Genomic DNA, 22,927 nt, shown 5'->3' with positions numbered 1-22,927 from the left:
CTTTTCAGTACCAAAATTAGTACGGGAGTCACAATTTTGAAAGGGAAGGACATGGTAAGAATTGGGTTTAGGGTTTTCTGCAGCTCATCCGGGAGATATATCGTGGTAGCCCTATTATAGTGTCATGATTCCATGGTGTTTGGAAAGCAGTAAAAAGCAGAACAAATCTTAAAAAATGAAAAATAAATCAGGACACCTCAATAGAATCTCAAAATCAGGACATGTCCTGCTAAATCAGGACGGATGGTAACCAAGGGGTGGATCACTTCTTCAATGTACATCGAATATACATCGATTTGCATCAAATGCATTTTTTTCCTACATTTACATCAGCTTAGCACTGGCCCGTACCTATCGTACCCTAAGACAAGACGTGTCAGGTCAAAGTACAAAAACGATACCAAATACCTGTCAAAAAAGACCAGTTCTCATTGGTCGTATTGGCAAAGGCCTACTTTCACATCGTTGAGTTGGATTGCAACAGGGCCGGCCGTGTTGCTAGTTCAATAAAAATAATTTTAATCAAAAGTTTCGATTTTTTTATGATATGTTTTGTTTCAAATCTTTTTATATTCGATGCTAAGTTTACCGCATATGCTCCTACAGTGCTAAAAAAATAAAAATTCTTCATTGAGAGCAATATAATGAAAATCGTACCAACTTTGTCTTAAAAATATCTCCAATTTGAATATAAACCTGATTTTGAAAATAGTTAGCAACTTCTATTGCACTAAATGAATGAAGCGTGCAATAAACAACCAAATTATGAGCCATGGTGCTTGAATTTGTTAAAAAAATTTGCCTAAAAAGGATACTGGTAGCACTGGCTTTTGTATCGTCAAGGTTATTGACTGAAAAACAACGGGGCAGTCTTAGTTGAGCTGTCACGTCCTGTCCTAGATCGTACCGTGCTATAGCAACGTGTTTATTGTTTATGGACCGATGCACGAGTTCACTAATTTGACGTTTGAGCGGTGCCAAATTCACTGGTTACCATGGTCACATAAATAACACGGCACCGCTCAAACGTCCGATAATGAACTCGTGCATTGTTTCATTGTGAAAGGTTCAACATAGTTTACTTTTCGTAACAATATAAACTGATATTGGGGGCCAGATAGCCGTAGCGGTAAACGCGCAGCTATTCAGCAAGACCAAGCTGAGGGTCGTGGGTTCGAATCCCACCGGTCGAGGATCTTTTCGGGTTGGAAATTTTCTCGACTTCCCAGGGCATAGAGTATCTTCGTACCTGCCACACGATATACACATGCAAAAATGGTCATTGGCATAGTAAGCTCTCAGTTAATAACTGTGGAAGTGCTCATAAGAACACTAAGCTGAGAAGCAGGCTTTGTCCCAGTGGGACGTAACGCCAGGAAGAAGAAGAATAAACTGATATTCTCAAATTAACAACACATTTTATACGTTTCAGATTACCAAGCAGTTGCTTTAGAGCGGAAATATATTAAATTTCAATTGAAATGCCGCTTATGGATTTTTGAGGCAAAAATCATCTAGGTTTGGTGTCTTAACAAAAATCCATCGTCCCATGTCCCTGCAGATTCAGTGATATTGTAATCAGAAGTAGTCAGAACTTTCTCCCCGCGAAACCCACATTCAGTGACTTACAGGCGCTTCCAATTCTTAAATACAAATCTAGGTAGGAGGAACGACAAAACCCTTGAAAATAGGGTCCTAAAGCCCTGTCCCGATTTTAGTTCCAAACGCTTAAGTTTAGGCCAAAAAGACATGTTTGCTCAATTTTCCAATGTTTTCCGTTGGTTTAAGTCCGAAAAACATTTATTAATGTTTTTTTAGATTTTGTCACACCCCTTGGCTTAAACTCAAATTTTGGGTGAATTTTGTTTTCCGTGTCCCTTCCGAAATGTCAGATAGGAACAACCCCAGTGTTAAAACTAGAACCCCTGTGGTTTTTTTGTCGACTAAGCGAACGTCAAACATGATCTCAAGTGTCAAGGTTCATTTATGAACCCAATTTTAAAATTAATGTTTAAACATGATATAACCGTTATTTGAGCGGGAAAAATTGCTAAAGTAGTTGAAGTAACATGCTCTTTCGTGTTGTTGAATAAAAACAAGATTTTAGGACCCAATTATTGATCTAAATAACTTATTTATTTCGTGCATTATCCATTACGAACAGGTAAAATACAATTAACTCTAAACTGGATATATCAACGTTTTGTGGTTTTATCTTTCTTATTTCCAAATTGTTTCCGGATGTCTTGACTTGGACATTCCACAAATATTCCTTTGGCTTATTCATATGAAAATGTTCACGTAGTTATTGAACATGTTGTTACGGAACAGATATTTGTTGAAACATACTGTTCATAAATGACAGCAAGTGGACGGTATATCATCATCGTATCAGTGAGAGACAACATTATAGAATCATTAGGTCATAAAACGCATAGCTACTTCAGGATATACTCCTTCCTAGACCTGGCGTCAGTGAAATAGCAGCTATGACAGACAAAACAATCATTAATCATATCGGATAGAAGCCTCAATTTTTTTAAAATACAAATCTGGAGAACCAAACATCCGTTTAAGCTGAAAACTTAATCGATTGGTCACTAACTGGTGATGACCAATCGATAAGGTTTGCAGCTCATACGGGTGTTCGGTTCTCCAGATTTTTGCTCTTGAAAATTTGAGGGTTTTCTTCGATTCATCTTCATCTTAAATGCATGCAAATATTTCGATGCATCAGGAACGATCCGCCCCTTGATGGTAACCTTGGTTAGAGGAAAGGCAAATCTTGATTTGAAACAAACATTATCTTTGTTGAATTTACAAAGAAACTCTAAGGTACCGTGGGGTAAGTAGATACAGAAAAATCAATAGTCAACTTCATTGTTATGTACAGCTAACGTTAATAACGTAATTCAAACTTTTTTCTTTGGATCACAAATCGGGGACTAATATACTTCAAATCGTCAATTATTTTGATTTTTCTGATTGTTATGTATTGAGTATGAGGGACTTGAAAATTTGCGTCAAATGATCCACTTGCCCCACCATGGTGGGGTAAGTGGATCACCAATAAAAAAATCTATTCTCAAAACAAATAAGGTGCAATAATGTATAGTAATAATCAGAGAATTTGTTTATTATAGAGAAGCGCGAATTCTGAAACCAAAAGTTCCAATCGAACCGTCAAACGTGGTTCCAATCGAGCAAATTCAATGAGACTCAGAGAGATGTTCTGCAAAAGAGACGATGGATGTGTGTTAGTGACAAGCGATACAAAAGTGACGTCATTGATAAGCTTGGTTTCTTATGGCGACTGACAGGGTGACATGCACACTAAAATTTTGTTTGAATAACCTCAATTGTTGATAGTTATTGCAAATATTGTTTATAAACAAAGTCAAAATCCTCTCCGCGTTTCTCTAGTATATCATATTCTCTGGTAAAAATGATAATACTCTCTTTCTTGTTATCAGTGCTAGGTATGTTACATTTTGATACTTTTGAAATTAAAAAAGTACAGTCGAATTTCGTTCGTTGCACTATCTTTAGATGGGCTTCGTTTTAATTGGGCTCCCGTTAGTTGGGCTATAGCCCACCTAAAACGAAGGCAAACGTCATTTTCTGACATAAGATGCAATTTATCAATGTTGGTAGCCCTGATTTTCTTTTGTTCTATGCTATTTGACAGCTCGAAACTTAGCCCGATTGGTGAAAGTCTTTCACTAAGTGGGCTACAGGTTTAGTGCAACGTACGAAAGTTGACTGTATATTGATTTTATCAAAACATTATGAAAAATATTTATACATTAATTCACACAAAAAAATATTGTAACTAGAATAATTTGAAGACAATTCATCTATTTTATTCTCATAAGTTATACAGACGTATTGTATGATTATTCCTTATCATGTAGTTTAAAAATATTAGTCACATTTAACTTTTGTTTAACAAACTGAAATCTTTTTAGTTAATTCATGAATATAATTGTACCATCTGTCTAGAACAGCTTATATCGTCAAATAAGGTACGATAATATGCTTTCAATTGGAAAATTTGTTTCTTTTGCTCTTTCGCAATTCAGCTTAGATAAACGAAGAAAAGTTTTGTTTGAATTTCGCAACATTCATTCTTTTATATTTTTTTATACCAGAAAGAATCAAAATAATTTTAGGTGGATTAATTAATTAATTTCTATGGAACTTTGACAAATTTAAGCTAGGAATGAAAAAAGTTAAAGGAAAACAACGTTTGAGGATATTCAAACTGATTCAAATTCGCATAAGCAGCCTGCTAATACGCGATAATGATGCTTGATCCTCATCCCATTAGAGGGTAGGGTGAAGTGTATCATGTCCAAAATATCTGTATTTATTTATAAAATCACATATTTTTCATGGTGTTTCACTCAATTAGAACTGCAATGCTCACCATGTGTTGAAAAACTAATAGTATTCGATTTTAGACAGTGATACAATGGATTTTTGATTGATAGAAAACAATTTTGAAATTATTTGATTTTTGCAATAGTATTAGTGTGGACGTAAGAATATAACCTAAAACGAAGCAATGGTGCGATAACATTCAACATATTCATGTATTTATACTTAATACCCAGTAAACACAAACTCGTATACGATAGCGCATAAGAGTATAAATGCGGAGGCGATATACGTACATGCGCCATAAGGCTACATGCAATATGTACGTATATCGCCTCCACATTTGTACTGTTATATACCATGATATACGATGGTGTGTTTACTGGGTATGGACAAATGATCCACTTACCCCACTGATACACTTCTCCCACTGTACCTTACCTTAAAACTAATCAACGACATTGAATCAAACGAAGGTGGTGAATTAAAATCAACAAATTAAGGTTTAGTAACAACCAATTTTCTGGGTTGAATATCAACAAAAAAATTAGTTGATATACGGAAAATCGCTTCAGTGTTGGCATGGGGGGTTTTTCTCGGCCGAATCGTCTGAAACTGTACAATAAGAAACACGTTGACGCATGTTGTGGCCAAATATGAGCTCAGTAGCATTTAAAAAAAACCCAACTGCCGTAATAAATCAAAAGCGCCAAGAATAGGATCTGGCTCCCTATCTTAAAGTCTGTTTCGATAAATCGCAATATTTTCACTTTTAAACACTATGTTTTGATTTCTTGTAACAGAACAAAACCTGTTAAAAAGCTAGTCTATGCTGATTGTTTCGATTCGTATTACTCTGTTGGCGTTCTTGTGCTTGTTATTTTTTATAAACCGTAAACCGTATACGGTTGGCTTGCAGGGCCTGACACCAACACCCTAGATTTCCGGAGGGCCAATCCCCCTAAATGTTCGGTGGACCATAGTGCGCAGTTTAGCTTAGAGTCCTTTTTTGGCACTCGGACTGTTCTTGTTTGGAATAATAATAAGCTATCTAAGATCTTGTTTACCACACACGTGTGCGACGAAAATTGGGAATTTAAGCCGAAAACAGTGGAGAAGAGTTAAAAAAAACATTTCCGGAATTGTGTGGCAGGAGATCAGGGTGGAAATTTCCACGGAAAACTGCCGATTGGACTCAGGCAGTTAGAACGTAGCTGCGGTTGAAGCTGCTCTTGTGAAAGCACCGGAGCTACGCTGTGGGGCGACGAAAATCCCACGAAAAGCTCGCGGAGGTGACGTTCTAAATCGATGTGTTAGTGAAGGCATCTGACAAAAAAGTCGAAAAGCAGTAACAGTATAAAACGCCAAAGTTGCGAAAAAAAAATGGAAACCCCGAAAGCTACGTTGCAGCCGTTTGATACGCGCGATACTTCATCGATCGGCACCAGGTGACGAAAATGGAAACGGGCCCTGGAGCTGTACATGGATGTGAATGGTATAGCACTACCTTCCCGAAAGAAATCGTATTTGCTGCACTTTGCGGGCCAAGAAGTACAGGATATTTTCTTCGATTTGCCCGGCAACGATGCGGCTCCCCCAGCTGGCTCTGACGCTTATCGCGAGGCAATCAGACTCCTGGATAATCACTTCACGCCGATGGCGAGTGTCCCGTATGATCGTTACGTTTTTCGCAGTCTCAAACAAGAGGAGAATGAATGTGTGGACAAGTTTGTGGGCCGGTTGAGAGAACAAGGTAGGCTCTGTGATTATGGTGGGGCTCTGGATATGAGAATCACCGAGCAAGTTTTCGACCACTGCCGGATGAATGAGCTTCGAGAAGTGCCCGCATAGAAAAACACAATTTGTCAAACATTTCAAACAGTAAACTTCTTCTAACCGAAGTGGTTAATGTATCATGAACAGTTGCTTTTACGTTGAACAATAAAAGAGTTTTAGGTTTCAACTATAAATAATTGTATGTCTAATGTATATCAAATTGTCATAATAAATCATATTGTACAGACATTGTTGAACGGTATGAGAATGGAAACTAAGGAGAAATAGTTGAAATGTAACTTTACATTTCGTTGAATGGTTCGTAATAATATTTCGCAACATACTTTCACATATGCATTTCACTATACATTACTTATAACTAACAGTTTGGCAAATTGTTATTGTCTGTACACGTTACAAAATAACACAACAGCTTTGTAACTTTTAAACTGGCGTTTAATCCTACTTCACACACATAGTGAACCGCAGAATTAAATTTACTCAAATGTAAATAGATTTTTCAACGAGATTTGTGAAAATGTTAATAAAGTTATGCCGATATTTGAAACTCATAAATTTCTATAAGTTCCAAAAGTTCAGTTAGACTAGCCGTTATGTAGAATTTTTTAAGCGTGCCTGCTGTTGTATTTACCTTTCAGTGAAAAAATAAATGAAAAAAATGTTCCAATACTTAGAGTGCTCTAGAGTGCCAAATACGTTGCTCCGCGCCATCAGTTCCTTTTAAAATCCTGCCGCAGCTCACAACAATTCAGTTTTTCATTATCGCTCCGGTACCATGTGCCCACGGAGACGAAAAAATCGTCTTTCCCCGGCAATTGAATCGCGGATGTGTGGTAAATTTCCGATTGGAGAAATCCTCATTCATTTGGAATTAGATGTGCAGAATCATCGATAAAAGGAGAGTGGAAATGACGCGGGTAGAGTCGGATGGCCACCTCCCACGGCAGCAATCTTAGCGACCTCGTAATTGGTATGTTTTTGTATCTATGAAATGTTTTTTTTACATCTTTTTTTTTTCTCCGGTAGAACATGATTTCTTTTGATGACGCGCACGAAGATGAGGCAGCCTCCAGGAGCTTCCATTGGCCCCGCAGGGAAAAGATTTTCGGTGATGCAAGTTGGATGGAACATCGAAAAGAAGTGTTTTCACATGACAGAACGATGAACAGCAATCACCACCTAACAATCACTTCGTACATTCGTGAAATAAACTAGTTAAAAAAGGCAATTCCAACATTACTTTTGTTGATTCATTTTTATCAAGAAACATCAAAACAGGAGGTACATGCGGTAAAATCTTATGGTATAAACACATACGCACATTATAATATACGGTTAAAAAACAATAACGCACAGTAAATCAATCATTATACATACATTATTCGTTTCATTTCAAGATTACAGTTTAACAATTCTGCAACTGTTTGGGTAACAGTGAATTGTGCAGAAAATGGATGGTAAAACGGTCGTTTGGCAAATTGTTTTCGAAAATAAATGTTCGAAGAAATCAGCGTTTTTAAATGGTTACATAACTTAACCGCCTATTCCCCATATTGTTATTTTCCGAATTACTGTTCACCAAACTGTTAAAACCGTTACCGGTAGGGTTGATATATTGTTTATTTGGATGTTTAAGGGAATTATTCAAACGTGGTTGCAAATGGTTACGAATGGTATGGGGAACAGTATGAATACGGTTTATAATTATGCGGGTGATTCTTACACGCTCGTTCAAATCTACTCAAAAGAGAGTAACTTTGAGTCACTTTTGAAGTTTCAAGTTAGTTGTCAAAAGTGAGTAACCTTATTTTATCAAAGTGAGTAACTTTTTACTCAGCCATGAAAGAAAACGACCTTACTCACTTTTGAGTAAACACAAACATATTTGACTCACTTTGTAAACGTCAAAGACTTGTGAAAATTTCGCGCGCTCGAACTGACAAATCCTCCGTTGTGGTGAAAATTTTTCCGTCGACGTGATGTCGGACTGTTTTCAAAAACAGTCGAGACAAAAGCCGAGCCGGCAGAGCAATGACAGTTAGTTTGCTTGAAACTTCGCTTCGGAAGTCCTGATTAGTGCTGCGAAGTCAATAATCCTGATATCAAGTGAAGCGAGGTCGGAGTGAAAATGACCAAGTCCTGGTTTTGATCGAACAACCGCAAGAAAAAAATATAAACAGTAAGTTTTACCGTCGTACTTTTTATTGGACTAATTATCAATTCTTTACAGTCTAACCGGGAAGGCTACTGGCACGGTCAAACTACATCCTCCATGGTTTCATCAATCCCCCAGAGATTTATAACATCCGGGGATCCATTCCAGAGCAGCAAAATTTTCAACACAAAAATCAAATTTTTTTACTTGTTATCATGTATTATTCATATAGTAACGTAAGAGATAATGAATAAATGTTATGTTTCTCCTGATTTTATGAATAACATAATAAATTTATTTCCAAAAATATTATTTTCTGAAGTGAGTGACGTCTACTCACTTTCGCAAATTTCAGATTAAACGAAGTGAGTAAGTGTTACTCCCATATTGACATTTGACAATGTTACTCTAAAGTGAGTAACGATGGTGTTACTCACTTTTGAGTAGTTCCACTTTGTTCCGAAGTGAGTCGAAATCTACTCACTTTTGAGTAGATCTGAACGAGCGTGTAAGAAGAAACTGATGACTGTGACAGATATAGGCCTATTCAAATGACGTCTCAAATCAGCTGATCGGGAAGCACTTTGACATTTCTTCTATGAAAATGACAGGCCCGTGTTAGCACCGGTCCTCCACCGATGTAAACAAATGCATAGACGGATCTGTCACATGAAAAGGCCTATTCACCCCTATTCTTGTTTACGTACGAATGCGCTTTCGATCGAAAACCCTTTCGCATTCTCGTTTACGCCAGCAAAATCAAATGGGCGATGGATTCGAACGAATAGGATTCGATCGAAAGTTGGATCCGCCGTAAACAAGAATGAGGGTGATTGTTGAAGAGGCTCGGATTTTGGAGACGGTTCGACGCAATCGTGAACAAATGGTGACATGCACGGTTCCTGTGGAAAAAGAAAGCCTAACCCGAATAAAAAATACAATACAAAAACAATATAACGTATTGCAACAGTACCATTCAATATATTGGAAATACAATACAGTATATGTAAAATGACAATACAATTACAGTACAATATATTGTTTTGAACAGTTCACTGTATGGTATATGAGATTTTTGCAATATAATGTATGGGTGGTTAAGTATCGTAACAATACAAATATAGATATTTTCTCATACAAACATTTTGAAAATACAATACGATATAATGTTCATGTATTGTCTTGATTAGCAATTCGTGTATTGTTGTACAATACAAAAACAATTCAACGAACTGTATCATGGTTGCATTCGTCGTTACATCTTATGTCAAGTGACTTCTAAAAAATTACTTATTTTAACTTTTTGAATATTTTTCACCCAACATTTCTTGCTTTCTGAACTTGTTTTGTTTATTTCTTTCAGCAAAGCTTCATAGAAAAAAGCAACAGTTGTTTTACGCGAAAATAGGAATTTGACTTAAATTGTAAGGTATAAAACCAATTAAAAACAATACAATGTTCTGTTACAATATATTATATTGTTTTTGAATTGTATATCCAAACAAGAATAATATTGCTTCGACATTCAATTACAATACGCTTTATTGTATCCAATACGTTATATTGAACATTAATGGTTTATTCCATTCACTGAATGATACGTTTTTATCCGGGAAACCAAGTGAGACAAAGCAACAAAAAGGAGGTGTGCTTGCGTTGCGGCCAAAAAGGGCACTTCGCGAATGACAAGACCTGCCCGGCTCGCGGAAAGGAGTGTGACAAATGCAAGCTTATTGGCCACTTCCGCAAAATGTGTAAGACGAAGTCTGGGAAGAAGAAAACTACATCGAAACGCAAGCAAGTACTACAAGTGGCTTCTAGTGGCAGCAGCGATGATTCGGAACCGGATGACTGCGAATCGGAAGATGACGGATGTGGCAGCGAGATACAGCAAATATGTGCGGTTGGATCTGATCATGAACTGGTGACGTGCTACACGGGCAGCGTGAAAATGGACTGGATCGTCGATTCTGGGGCTCACGTCAACGTCATCAGTCGCAAGATTTGGAAGGATCTCAAGAAGAAAGGATGTAAGGTCAGCAGCATACAGAAATCAAGCAAGGCTCTGCGCGTTTACGGAGATGGATCATTGAACGTATATAAGGTGGTGAAGGCGGATATTGCTACGAAAACAAGGACTGTTCATCACAAGATCTACGTAGTGGATTCTTTTAAAGGCGGTTACCTGCTAACACAGAACAGATAGCCATCCTAGAACAATAAGCAGATTTCTACTAGAGTACGAGAAAGTATGTAGCAGAGTAGGCGAATAAAACAATGTTTACCCAATTGGAATTTACTGTACACAATATTGACATTAGTCTCGTCTAAAAAGATCTCCTTCGCTCGTATAAGTTGTTTGACGTTATGTCAACTTTGTTGATTCGCTGGCACAGTAAGCCTTGCAGTCAAGTAGGTAGGGTAGGTGTACCAGTATTCGCCACCCTAAGGAAAAACATGTTTTATAAATAAATCAAAAGACCCTTGATCACTGTTCAAACAGTGAACGAAAGCTTCCAATTCATGTTTAGAAGGAAAACTGAAAAATATAAGTACTGGTCAGATTTTTTTCAATACGCCATTTACGTAGTTTTCTTATTGATGGTGGTGAATCCAGGAACACTATAATGCAAAGAAGCAAATATTATGAGGATTTTTGTTTCTATTATTTTCTGAGAAAAGTTCGAGATTTCTAAGAATCTTTCCGTATAATTGTAAAACGATTTGACTAACACGCTACGGTTTTTGCCTATGTGTTTCGTACAACGGTATATAATTCGGGGTGGCGAATACTGGTTCATCTTCCCTACATAAATCAAAATATATGCCTACAAAAACCTGATAGGCTCCGATAGGCAAACATGAACGATTTTCCGCTGAATATTGACTTTAGCATCCTTTTGGGTTTAAATTTTCTTTGGAAATGTGTAAAAAATTGTGTGGTAAGTGTTAACATCCTTTATGGGCGACCGGAATTGTCGACCTGAACCAACCCTTTTCAAGTTCCCCCCGTCCCCTTGCTTCACGGGGAATGAATTTGTTATTTAACTTACAAAAAAATCTCTAATTTCAATTTTCTTCCATCCTGTAATGAAAAAGATGTCGAAAAAAAGTTTCCCTTCATGCAAAGTGTGCCGCAAATACTGTATTTGCTTAACGAGTTTGATTTTTCTGTTCAAACACAAACTCGTGCCCCCAAACCTCTTCCAACATATTATTTATTTTGTTTATTATTTTCACCAAAGGTTTGCTATGATGTAAGAGAAGCAGGAAAAACAGCTGTCAGTTTGATGTGGAAATTTTTAGACGAGTGCAAGGTTGATTAATTTGACGTGGTTTAATGCTCTTTCTTTTAGTTAAAATAAATTAATACAAATCTTCTTTGCTACAGCACCACTAGTTTGGAATGCATAAACAAGATTTTTCTCCATATCCTCAAACTAAGCACTCAATATGGCGCATTAGATCCGCTATCCAGAGTAAATGACTGACGTCTGGTTCATAGCCAGGGAAGAGAAATTATTAGAAATTCCGGTATTTCACCAGTGTCGAGTTCTACAAAATCAGAAAAAAACGAGTGAATTTATAAGCTGTTGTTTATTTTTCCAATGGGATTTTTACTATTTTTTGTCATATATCTCCCCGATCTTAAATAGTGTGGATCGTAGTACGGGATGTCGAATCAAAGTGTGGGAATAAGTCGAATCGATTAGGTGTCTTAGGGCCGATTTCTTTACTTTCGCTTAAGCCGTAAGCCATGTTTACTAAACTGGGGTGAAGAAATCGGCCACTTGTAGCGTGAAACGACGAATAAGCGCGGTGTAGACAGCAACCTGATCCGACGTAATCCCGATACTTGACTTCATAAATGCACATTGTAAGAAATGCAATTACACAGCGTAAAAAAAATGACATTTTTGCGTGTCTTAAGGATTCAATTATGTGTCTCTAGTAGATTTTGGGTCGCTGAATCTGATGCCGTTCTCAGAAATGTCCCTGCACGTCACAATTTTTTGCTACAGGTCGCCAACACTATAAAACACTGGTTTAAAGGATGTTTATATGAAATTTTAAGTATGATTTATCAAACTTTTTTGTGATCAAATCCAGCAAGCATGTAAAATAGGACTTCAACTTTCATTTCTTATATGATTTGTTTAAAATTGCACGATAATATTTACAATAAAACGATTTTTTCAATATGCTTGCAGCCTCCATACAAAATTCTTTGTTTCTCTTATATGACAAATATGGTGCTTTTCTAAAACACCAATAAATAACTTTTGAACATCAATAGTATCATGAACTTTGCTGATAAGTATTGTTATATACATAATGTTTGAATTCTGCGGCAAATTAAGCAAATAAATTGCCTTACTCACTGGGAAACTTGCATGCAAGTTGGCTGATATAGCCAAATTTTGCATTTTCAACGGTCAATATCTTGAAAACTAGACGTGCTATGAAATTTCTGAAAACGGCAATAGATTCAGCAACCCTTAATTAAGTAAATAGCGGTATTTTGATGCTTGAGACAAAAACGTGTTCCGCAGTGTTATTGGTCAACTAAATTTATATTGATTCATGAGTTAAAATAATACCAACGTGACTTAAGATGATGATTAATGACTATATCAAGGTTTTTTTTACTGAAATATGATCTACGATTGATCATAATAGTTGCAAACTCTAAAAAAACTCCTTTTGACTTTTTTTTTATTATTTATAGAATCATTATTGTTCGTATGGTATCAAAATTTTAAATCTAATTCCATAATTTTTCACCAAAAGTACCATATCTTTTACCTAAATCTGAGAAAGAGAGCAGACAACTCATTGACATTTGGTATGTTTTCTTGCATTATTTCTTTAATTCTTGGGTTGTGCACAACGCTCAGAAGATCCTGTTTTGGTCAAAACCATATTCACTTCCTGTTGTTCACTATGAAAAAGGATATGAATATAAAAAAATCAATAGCAGTTCGCCAACACACAACTATTTAGGTATTCAACTTTTTAAAATGTGAAATCATTGAAAAACATCTAAATATTTAAATCACGTTGACTTTTTATTGAATTTTACAGTATTTTACGCTCTGCCCTTCAAATGTGCGGTTTTTCGGTAACAATAGGTGACAGATACCCTTGACTTTTGGGGGCTCGCAATCTAAGCTAGCAGTCTTCTCTCTTTCTCTGACCTAAGTAACTAAATTTATCATGGATGACCATGAACCTAGTTCAAAAAACCAGCAAGCTGATGAAACGTCAAAATGTGTCCGAGGCAAAGTATCATTTTCTTACATACAGTACTGCACAGAATAAAGTACGCGTTATCATCGCAGCCACCGAAAAACGGTCAATGCGTGCCTAATTCTGCCCAGTAATGTAAATTAAATTTCCGGTCATCAGTTATATTCTAAATCTATTTTTAATGAACATTTACCATTCATATTCGAATTCAATTAAAAATACTATTGTAGAATCTGATTACTAAAACAGAGAGAAAGTGCAAAACCATTTTTCGTTACCCTCAAAATAAATGAATATATTGCACTCCCTCTGGAGATTACCTTCGTTTTGCAACAACCTTGGAGTAGAAATCCTAAAAAAGATTTAGACGAGTTATCTTGTCTAATTCTGTACATTTTTCGAAAAATTTACTGTGTAAAAAGCTTTCCCGCCGCCACCAGGTGCGCTAGTGTTCGCGTTTATTTTGGCAGCTGTTTTTGCTGTCATCTTTCCTATCTGTTCTGTGCTGCTAAGCAAGCAATCATCAATGGACTTGGGCATCTTGGAGATCCATGGGGGTCTTTAGCGTCTCGACGAAGGAAGAGCCTCCAATTGGCAGACTGAAGGGCGTTCAGGTACAGGTGAAACTTAATGCAGCAGTCGACCCAGTCCAGCAACAATGCAGAAGGCTACCAATTCCACTTCAGAAACTGGTCGAAGAGAAGCTGGAGGATTTGTTGCACAAGACATCATAGAACCAGCGCCACTTCACATAACTTGGGCATCCCCGCTGGTGGTTACACCTAAAGACGGTGGTAGGAGCGTGCGTCTGAGCGTCGATATGCGACGCGCGAATAAAGCGATCGTTCCGGAGCGTCATCCACTGCCAACCTTTGATGAGATTATGCCGCATCTCGAAGGATGTCGATTTCTCAGTAAAATTGACTTAGTAAAGGCGTTCCATCAAATCGAATTGGCCCCTTCTTCCAGAGCGATTACAACTTTTGTCACACCAAACGCCTACTACAGGTATAAAAGGTTGATGTTTGGAATGAATTGTTCCGCTGAGGTGTTCCAAAGAGAAATTGAGCGCGTGCTGCGAGGACTGAAAGGGACCAAAGTGTTCATCGATGATGTTTTGGTTTTCGCCCAAACCAAAAAGGAACACGACGCTAGAGTGAAGGCTGTACTGGAGAGATTGGAACAAAATGGCTTGACGGTAAACCTGGATAAGGGCCAAATCGGAGAAACTTCTGTTGTCTTCATGGGACACACTCTGTCAGAAAAGGAAATTCTACCTGTAAATGACAAGGTTGACGCAATTTAACGCTTCAGGAGTCCGACTAATACGAAGGAACTGCGTAGTTTCATGGGATTGGTGAACTATGTAGGAAAATTTATTCCCAACCGCTCTACGATAGCCGCACCGCTGAGAAACATGCTGCATAAAAGTGCAAAGTTCCAGTGGACGAACGCAGAAAAACGATCTTTCTACAACATTAAAGAAGCCATGTCGAAGCCGCAGCACCTAGCGTACTACAGTGTGCACAACCCGACCTCGCTTGTCACCGATGCCAGTGACCACGGCTTAGGAGCGGTATTACTGCAAGGTGTTGGTGGGAGATTGAGACCGATTAGTTACGCCAGCAAGAGCTTGACGAAAACGGAACAGAAGTACTCAACATTGGTTAAGGAAGCGCTTGCAGTAGTCTGGGCCACGGAACGGTTTCAGATGTATCTGAAAGGACTTGAGTTTCCCATTTTGACCGATCATAAACCGTTGGTCGGTATTTTCAACGAAACGTCTACACCGAACAAACGCCAAGAATGCTGGGTTTTGCGTATGCAGGAGTATCGTTATCACATCACTCACGTCCGCGGAGAAATCAACATCGCAGACCCGCTGTCTCGGCTTTCGGTTGCGCTTGGTGAGAATACCTTCGATAAGGCCTCAGAAGACATCCTTTGCTCCATCGTAGAGGTGAATAGGCCTGCGGCTGTAAGTATGACCGAAATCAACCAAGCATCGGAAGAGGATTCCGATATACAGAACATAAAAAGGGCGCTGCAGAACGACGTTTGGGAAGGCACCATAGAGAAGTATGCACCGTTCAAGTCAGAGTTAGTTTTCGCAAAGGAGGTGCTACTTATGAACGATGGCATCGTTGTTCCCACGAATCTTCGAGAGACGGTGATTCCGCTGAGTCACATCGGGCATCCAGGACGAGAAAAAATGAAGCGACGACTTCGTACAGCGGTCCGGTGGCCATTAATGGATGCAGATGCGGAGAAATTCTGCAAGGAATGTATTGAATGTCAATTGGTAGCACCTTTTGACAAGCCGGAGCCACTGCGTATTAGGGAACTTCCGATGGCTTCATGGGTCCATTTGTCCGGAGATTTCCTAGGACCGCTTCCCAACGGATACTACCTATTCGTCCTAGTTGATCTCTACAGTCGTTACGTCATCGTCGAACCAATGGTTCGTACTACCTCGAGCGACGTGATTCGAGTTTTGAAAGGCGTCTTCACCAGAATGGGCTTACCATATGTACTGACCTTCGACAATGCTAAGAATTTTTCCAGTCAAGAGGTAAAGGATTATTGCGCCGATTATGGCATCAAATTAACACACACGACACCGTATTGGCCGAGCGCAAATGGCGAGGTCGAGCGGCAGAATCAGTCGTTCCTGAAGGTACTCCGAATTGTGGTGACCACCCTATCGATTTATGCTGGCTGCTGGCTCAGCCATAGCAGAACGAAATAAAACTATTCAGTTTATTACTGACTACGAACGCGCGCGTACCGTTTTCTATACTCGGTCATATCACACACCGTCTATTGTGTAGTCCCTATGCGTGCGTGTCTGGCCGGTCCCTACCGTTTGGTCCGGTCATAACAGTGGCGAACGAGGTAGTTTTTTTTTCCGTAATTGGAAAATAATTGCGTTTCGCGCGTAGTTCTAGTGGTCAAAAGCAACCGGGAGGAAACAATCGTCGGTATTCCGGAGTGGTTCAGTGTCCTGGACTGGTTTTTGAGTGATTGTTTGTACCGGCAGTTTTGGCTCAAGTTTGCCATACAGTGTGCCGTACAGTGTTTGGTTTAGTTTCCCGCGGATTGTAGCGCTTGTTTGCTTGCCGTCGGAGGAACAGCTGATTGTGTTTGGTTTGTATCGCTGTTTGACGCTCAATCGCAGGTTTGGTTGTTGCGTTCACGTAAGTACTGCATGTAAAGTTGAAATAAAAAGAGAAAATTCTCAAAGTTTAAAACTGCATGCTTACTGTGAAGTTTGCGATCCATTTTCTTTCGCCTAGCAAGCGAAGGAAAATAGTTTCATTTTGTTTGTGATGCTTTATTCTGTTTGGCATTCAAAGAAAGTTTTTGTCATCAGACTAGTGTGTGTTTATTGCTACAACGTTTGTTTGCGACATTGAGTTTAACGATACATAATCGTTGTCGCGCGGTGAAGTGTTTCATCGCATATGTTTGTTGTATGCAAAGTTGTTTCTGTGTCACAACACAGTGGTCTTACCGCATTAGTTTTTGCGCGGAATAAAGTTTTTCAACAAAATAAACAAGATCAGTTTTATGCTCAAAGCGTACAAAAAGTTTGTTTCGATCTGTTTGTTGAAGTTTGTTTTCAGTTTATGATTTAATCTGTAATAAAAAAATCAATCGTTTTCAGTTTAAGATTTTCACTGTAAACAAATCAATCGTTTTCAGTTTATGATTTACACTGTAAAAAAAATCAATTGTTTGTTTTCAGTTTATGATTTAATCTGTAATAAAAAAAATCAATCGTTTTCAGTTTATGATTTACACTGTAAAAAAAATCAATCGTTTGTTTTCAGTTTATGATTTAAACTGTAATAAAAAAAATCAATCGTTTGGAGTTTGTTTTGGTTGAACAAATCATGCCAACTATGTCGTCTGCAAGTTTTATTAAGCCGTTTATTCCTGGATCAGTTTCGTTTCACAAGTATTTGGAGGATTTGAATCGTGAGTTTATGCATCGTGGAGTTTACCGTAAGGAAAAGCAAAAAGCTTCGTTTCTTGCTTCATGTACAGCTCAAGTTTTTAGTGAGTTGAAGCAAATTTTCAAAGAACGGAGTTTGAAAGACGTTTCGTTTGGAGAAATTACGGATGCATTACGGAAGCGGTTTGATGGAACAGAAGCAGAGGCAAAGGAAAGTTTAATCCATGGAGTTTCAAGAAATCGCAGTTTACCAAGCAGTTCCAAGCAATCATTTTCGCATAATGACAAGAATAGTTTATCTTCACATTCACGCAAGTTGTTTTGTAGTTTTTGTCACAGAGAAGGACATATTCGACGATTTTGTTTCGATCGAAAGAATGATAAGGTAAAGTTTGTCGATTCTTCAGCAGTTCAATCACAAAGTTTAGATGTTTCCAACAGTTTATCGTGCGAGTCAGAGTTTTCGTGCGAGGAAACAGATTGTTTAACATTTTCAGTCAACAGAATTAATGAGCCGTGTTATCGGATAGTTTACGTTGACGGTATTCGTTTGAAAATGGAAGTTGATTGTGGTGCTGCCGTTTCCGTCATTGATTCATCAATGTACGAGGAAGAATTCGATCATATACCGATAGAACCATGTGACAAGAAGCTTGCCGTGATAAATGGAAGTCGTTTGAAGGTTTATGGAAAAATTCAAGTATTGGTTGAGTTGGACGGACGATCAGAAGTCGTTAATCTGATAGTTTTGCGAAGTGAGAACAGGTTTACACCTTTGCTTGGACGCGATTGGTTGGATTTGTTTATACCAAGTTGGCGTAGTGTGTTTGCAACTCGTAGTATCAATCAACTGGCAGTTTCTCATGACCAAATTCTAGTGGATGTTAAGCGCAAGTTTGCCAATGTTTTCGATAAATCATTATCAACTCCAATCAAAGGTTTTGAAGCGGATCTAGTTTTGAAAGATCATACACCGATGTTTAGACGTGCCTATGACGTTCCGTTGAGGTTGAAGGATAAGGTCGTGGAACACCTTGAGAGTTTGGAAAAGGATGGCGTCATAACCCCGGTCGATGCGAGTGAGTGGGCATCTCCGGTGATCGTCGTCGTGAAGAAGAGTGGTGATATTAGGATGGTTATCGACTGTAAAGTCTCGATTAACAAGGTCATAATCCCTAATACGTATCCTCTACCTTTGGCACAAGACATGTTTGCATCTTTGGCGGGCGCGAAGGTGTTTTGTTCACTAGATTTGGCAGGAGCGTATACACAGCTTAAGTTGTCTAAAAAGTCGAGAAAAATAATGGTGATTAATACGATTAAAGGTTTGTTTACGTATAATCGTTTACCACAAGGTGCTTCTTCAAGTGCAGCGATTTTTCAACGTGTCATGGATCAGGTTTTGAAAGGTATTGACGGAGTTTACTGTTACCTTGACGATGTTTTGATAGCAGGGAGAGACGAGAAAGACTGTTTACGAAAGCTTTATTTGGTTTTAGAGCGACTTTCTAATGCCAATATTAAAGTCAACTTGCAAAAATGCAAATGGTTTGTGACTAGTTTGCCATTTCTGGGTCATGTGTTGACGGATAAAGGTTTGTTGCCGTGCCCAGAGAAGGTGGAAACAATTCGTAGAGCCAGTGTTCCGAATAATGTTTCCGAGTTGAAGGCATTCTTGGGTTTAATCAATTACTACGGTAAATTTATTCCCAATCTGTCGTCTCGCCTTAGTTGTTTGTATCGTTTGCTCAGGAAAGACGTTAAGTTTGTCTGGACTGCTGAGTGCACTAGTGTGTTTCAAGACTGTAAGCTCTCGTTGTTGAAGTCAAACCTGTTGGAGTTTTTTGATCCATGCAAGCCTGTCGTTGTTGTGACAGATGCTAGTAGTTACGGGTTAGGTGGAGTCATTGCACATGACATAGATGGAGAAGAGAGGCCCATTAGTTTTACCTCCTTCAGTTTAACAAATGCACAGAAGTCCTACCCGATACTGCACTTGGAAGCGTTGGCCGTTGTGAGTACCATTAAAAAGTTTCATAAGTTTCTGTTTGGCAAAAAGTTTACTGTGTATACTGACCATAAGCCGTTGATTGGAATCTTTGGTAAGGAAGGAAAGAATAGTTTGTTTGTGACGCGTCTGCAGAGATATGTATTGGAACTGAACATCTACGATTTTGACATTGTTTACAGACCGTCATCAAAAATGGGAAATGCAGATTTCTGTTCGAGGTTTCCTTTACCAGACGAAGTACCAGTTGCATTACAGAGAGAGTTTATTAAGAGTTTGAATGTTTCGAGTGAGTTACCATTGGATTACGTTTTAGTTGCAGAAGAAACCAAACAAGACGAGTTTATACAGCAGATTGTTTACTACCTGAAACATGGTTGGCCTAAAAAGTTGGAGCGAAGTTTGTTGGATGTTTATGCTCATCATCAGGATTTGGAGTTGGTCGATGGATGTTTATTGTACCAAGATCGTGTGTTTATACCTGTTAGTTTACAAAAACAGATCCTGAAGCTGTTGCATAAGAACCATTCAGGCATTACCAAAATCAAACAGTTAGCCAGAAGAACAGTTTACTGGTATGGCATGAACAGCGACATTGAAAGTTTTGTCAAGTCGTGTAGTGTATGTTGCCAGATGAATGCAGTAGCAAAGCAAGTTCCTCATTCCTCTTGGATACCAACGAATAAACCGTTTTCGCGTATACACGCTGATTTTTTCTACTTCGACAAGAAGGTTTTCCTGGTCATTGTTGACAGTTTTACCAAATGGTTGGAAGTTGAATACATGAAGTACGGAACAGATGCCAGGAAAGTCAACTCGACGTTCATGAGTGTTTTCGCTAGGTTTGGGTTACCTGATGTAATCGTTACAGATGGCGGACCACCGTTCAATTCGAAGGAGTTTACGGATTTTATGGAAAGACATGGTGTGAAGGTGATGAAGAGTCCACCGTATAACCCGTCAAGCAACGGTCAAGCGGAGCGAATGGTGCGAGTTGTCAAGGAGAGTTTGAAGAAGTTTCTATTGGATCCAGAGTTGAGAAGTACAACAACCGAGGATTTAGTTTCGTATTTTCTGTTTGGTTATCGTAATTCTTGTTTGGAAGAAGATAACAAGTTTCCTTCGGAGAGGTTGTTTAGTTTTAAACCTAAGACGCTGTTGGACTTGATTCATCCTAGGAATAGTTTTAAGAATCATATAACGAAGCCTACAAGTGTGGAAAATCCTAAGCAAGATACCAAAGACTACCGTAAGCCTGACTGGACAGATAAGTTGTGCCCAGGAGACACTGTTTACTATAAAAATTTTAGAACAACTGACATCAGACGATGGCTAGAAGCCAAATTCCAGAAGCGTGTTTCCTCACATACATTTCAAGTTTCCGTAGGAGGTCGTGTGTATTTGGCACATCGTAATCAGTTGAAGCAGGCTGGAAACGACAAGAGTCGGCGGTATGTAACTTTTTCGAGGGGTAAGGAGCATGGACGCAGCAGAAAACGTACTAGAGAGGACGACGAAGAGAGCGATTCTGACGATGCTGAAGATTTTTACGGTTTTCCAGCAGATTCTTTTGTGTTTAGGGATAATTGTGAAAATCCGTTGAATGACAGTCGAGATGGTTCTGGAGCAGTTGTTGCAGGTTCGATGTCACCAGAAGAGTTGGATTGTGGAGTTCCTGACAGAGGAGTTTCGCAAGCTGACGAGGTTGATCCATTGGAAGGACCGTCATCGAGATGTTCGTCGAGCTCAGATCGTCAAAAAGCAAGTTTACGCCGTTCGAGGCGAATCAAGCGTTTTAGAAGAGACAACGAATATGTTTACTACTGATTTCGAATCAGAGTTTGTTTGTTTGATTGTTTGTTTGTTTTCGGTAGTATGTTTTACCGACTGTTTACAGCAGTACTGTTTTGCTGTGTTCGAGAAGTATCCACGTTGTTCCCGAAAGTATTGAAAGTGTTTAGTGTGAATTTCAGTGTTGTGTATAGTTCATCTAAAAGGGGGAGAACTGTGGTGACCACCCTATCGATTTATGCTGGCTGCTGGCTCAGCCATAGCAGAACGAAATAAAACTATTCAGTTTATTACTGACTACGAACGCGCGCGTACCGTTTTCTATACTCGGTCATATCACACACCGTCTATTGTGTAGTCCCTATGCGTGCGTGTCTGGCCGGTCCCTACCGTTTGGTCCGGTCATAACACGAATAAGCAAACAGCGTGGTACGGATAGGAAGGAAGCTATTCATGATTATGTCTACATGTATTCGCTGACTCCGCATTCTGTAACGAATGTCGCGCCGGCACAACTGATGTTCCGTGATCTAATCCTGCACTTCCAAGCAAATATTGCCGACGATGGAGAACTGCGTGACCGCGATCGTACTGTGAAATTCAAAACTAAAGAAAGTCGCGACAAGAGAGTTGGAGCTAAGGAGTCGACCGTGCATATCGGAGATGATGTATGGATGAAAAATAGGTATGGCACCACAGAACAAACTGGACACAGCTTTCCTTCCAACGCCAGCTCGTATAGTCGACCGCCGAGAAAACAGCCGGATGGTAATGTATACAAGCGCAACACTTCACACGTAAAATCTGCCAAGCAACATTCCAACCAAGATGACTCGGGCGAAGCACCGCAAGCTGTCGAGAAGGCGAGACCCCAGCGGAACAGAGCTCCAACCAGGAGATTCGAGGACTTCGCGTTGAACATTTGAAGCAGTCTTACGTAACGAGAAGTAAGTTTTGTTATTTTTGTAAGAGAAAAGGAGATATGTTATAATTTGAATTGAATTTGGCACCACTGTTCTTGTTTGGAATAATAATAAGCTATCTTGTTTACCTAACACGTGTGCTTTATTCGTACTCCCAACACGGACGATGCACAGTATTTCGATTGGCCGAAATCGTGAACTTAATTCTGTAGCACCTTTAAACGTGATTTTTCCGGAATGGTGTCTTCGGACGAAAATTTTCTAAAAATATAGCGCACATATTGACGGTAAATGTTAGTTCGCAACTTTGCCACGGGCGGCGCTGCGAAAATATTTTTTTTTTGAAATGACGATCTTTAAATATGATGCCTTCGGCAAAGTTGTAGATAATTCAAATACAAACGACTTTGCCAAAGACACCTAGTGTGTATTCAGCCGCATTTCCAAAATACGGGAGTATTTTATGAACGACCCCCTAAAAGTAGTTTTTCTTCGATATTTTGAAAATACGAAGTTTCCGATAGCAACAATGTTCTACAAAATTATGTAAACAGTCAAAATGAATCATTCTCTGGAAGACACTAGTCTTCTAAAGATCAAGGAAAAGCAGTTATAACCGTTTAAGTGCAAAAATCAGTCATTTTTGGGGTCTGTGTATATATTCG

Source organism: Aedes aegypti, chromosome 1, assembly GCF_002204515.2.
Source record: "Aedes aegypti strain LVP_AGWG chromosome 1, AaegL5.0 Primary Assembly, whole genome shotgun sequence".
NCBI classification, from domain to species: Eukaryota; Metazoa; Arthropoda; class Insecta; order Diptera; family Culicidae; genus Aedes; species Aedes aegypti.
Note: the sequence above shows the minus strand (reverse complement) of the source record.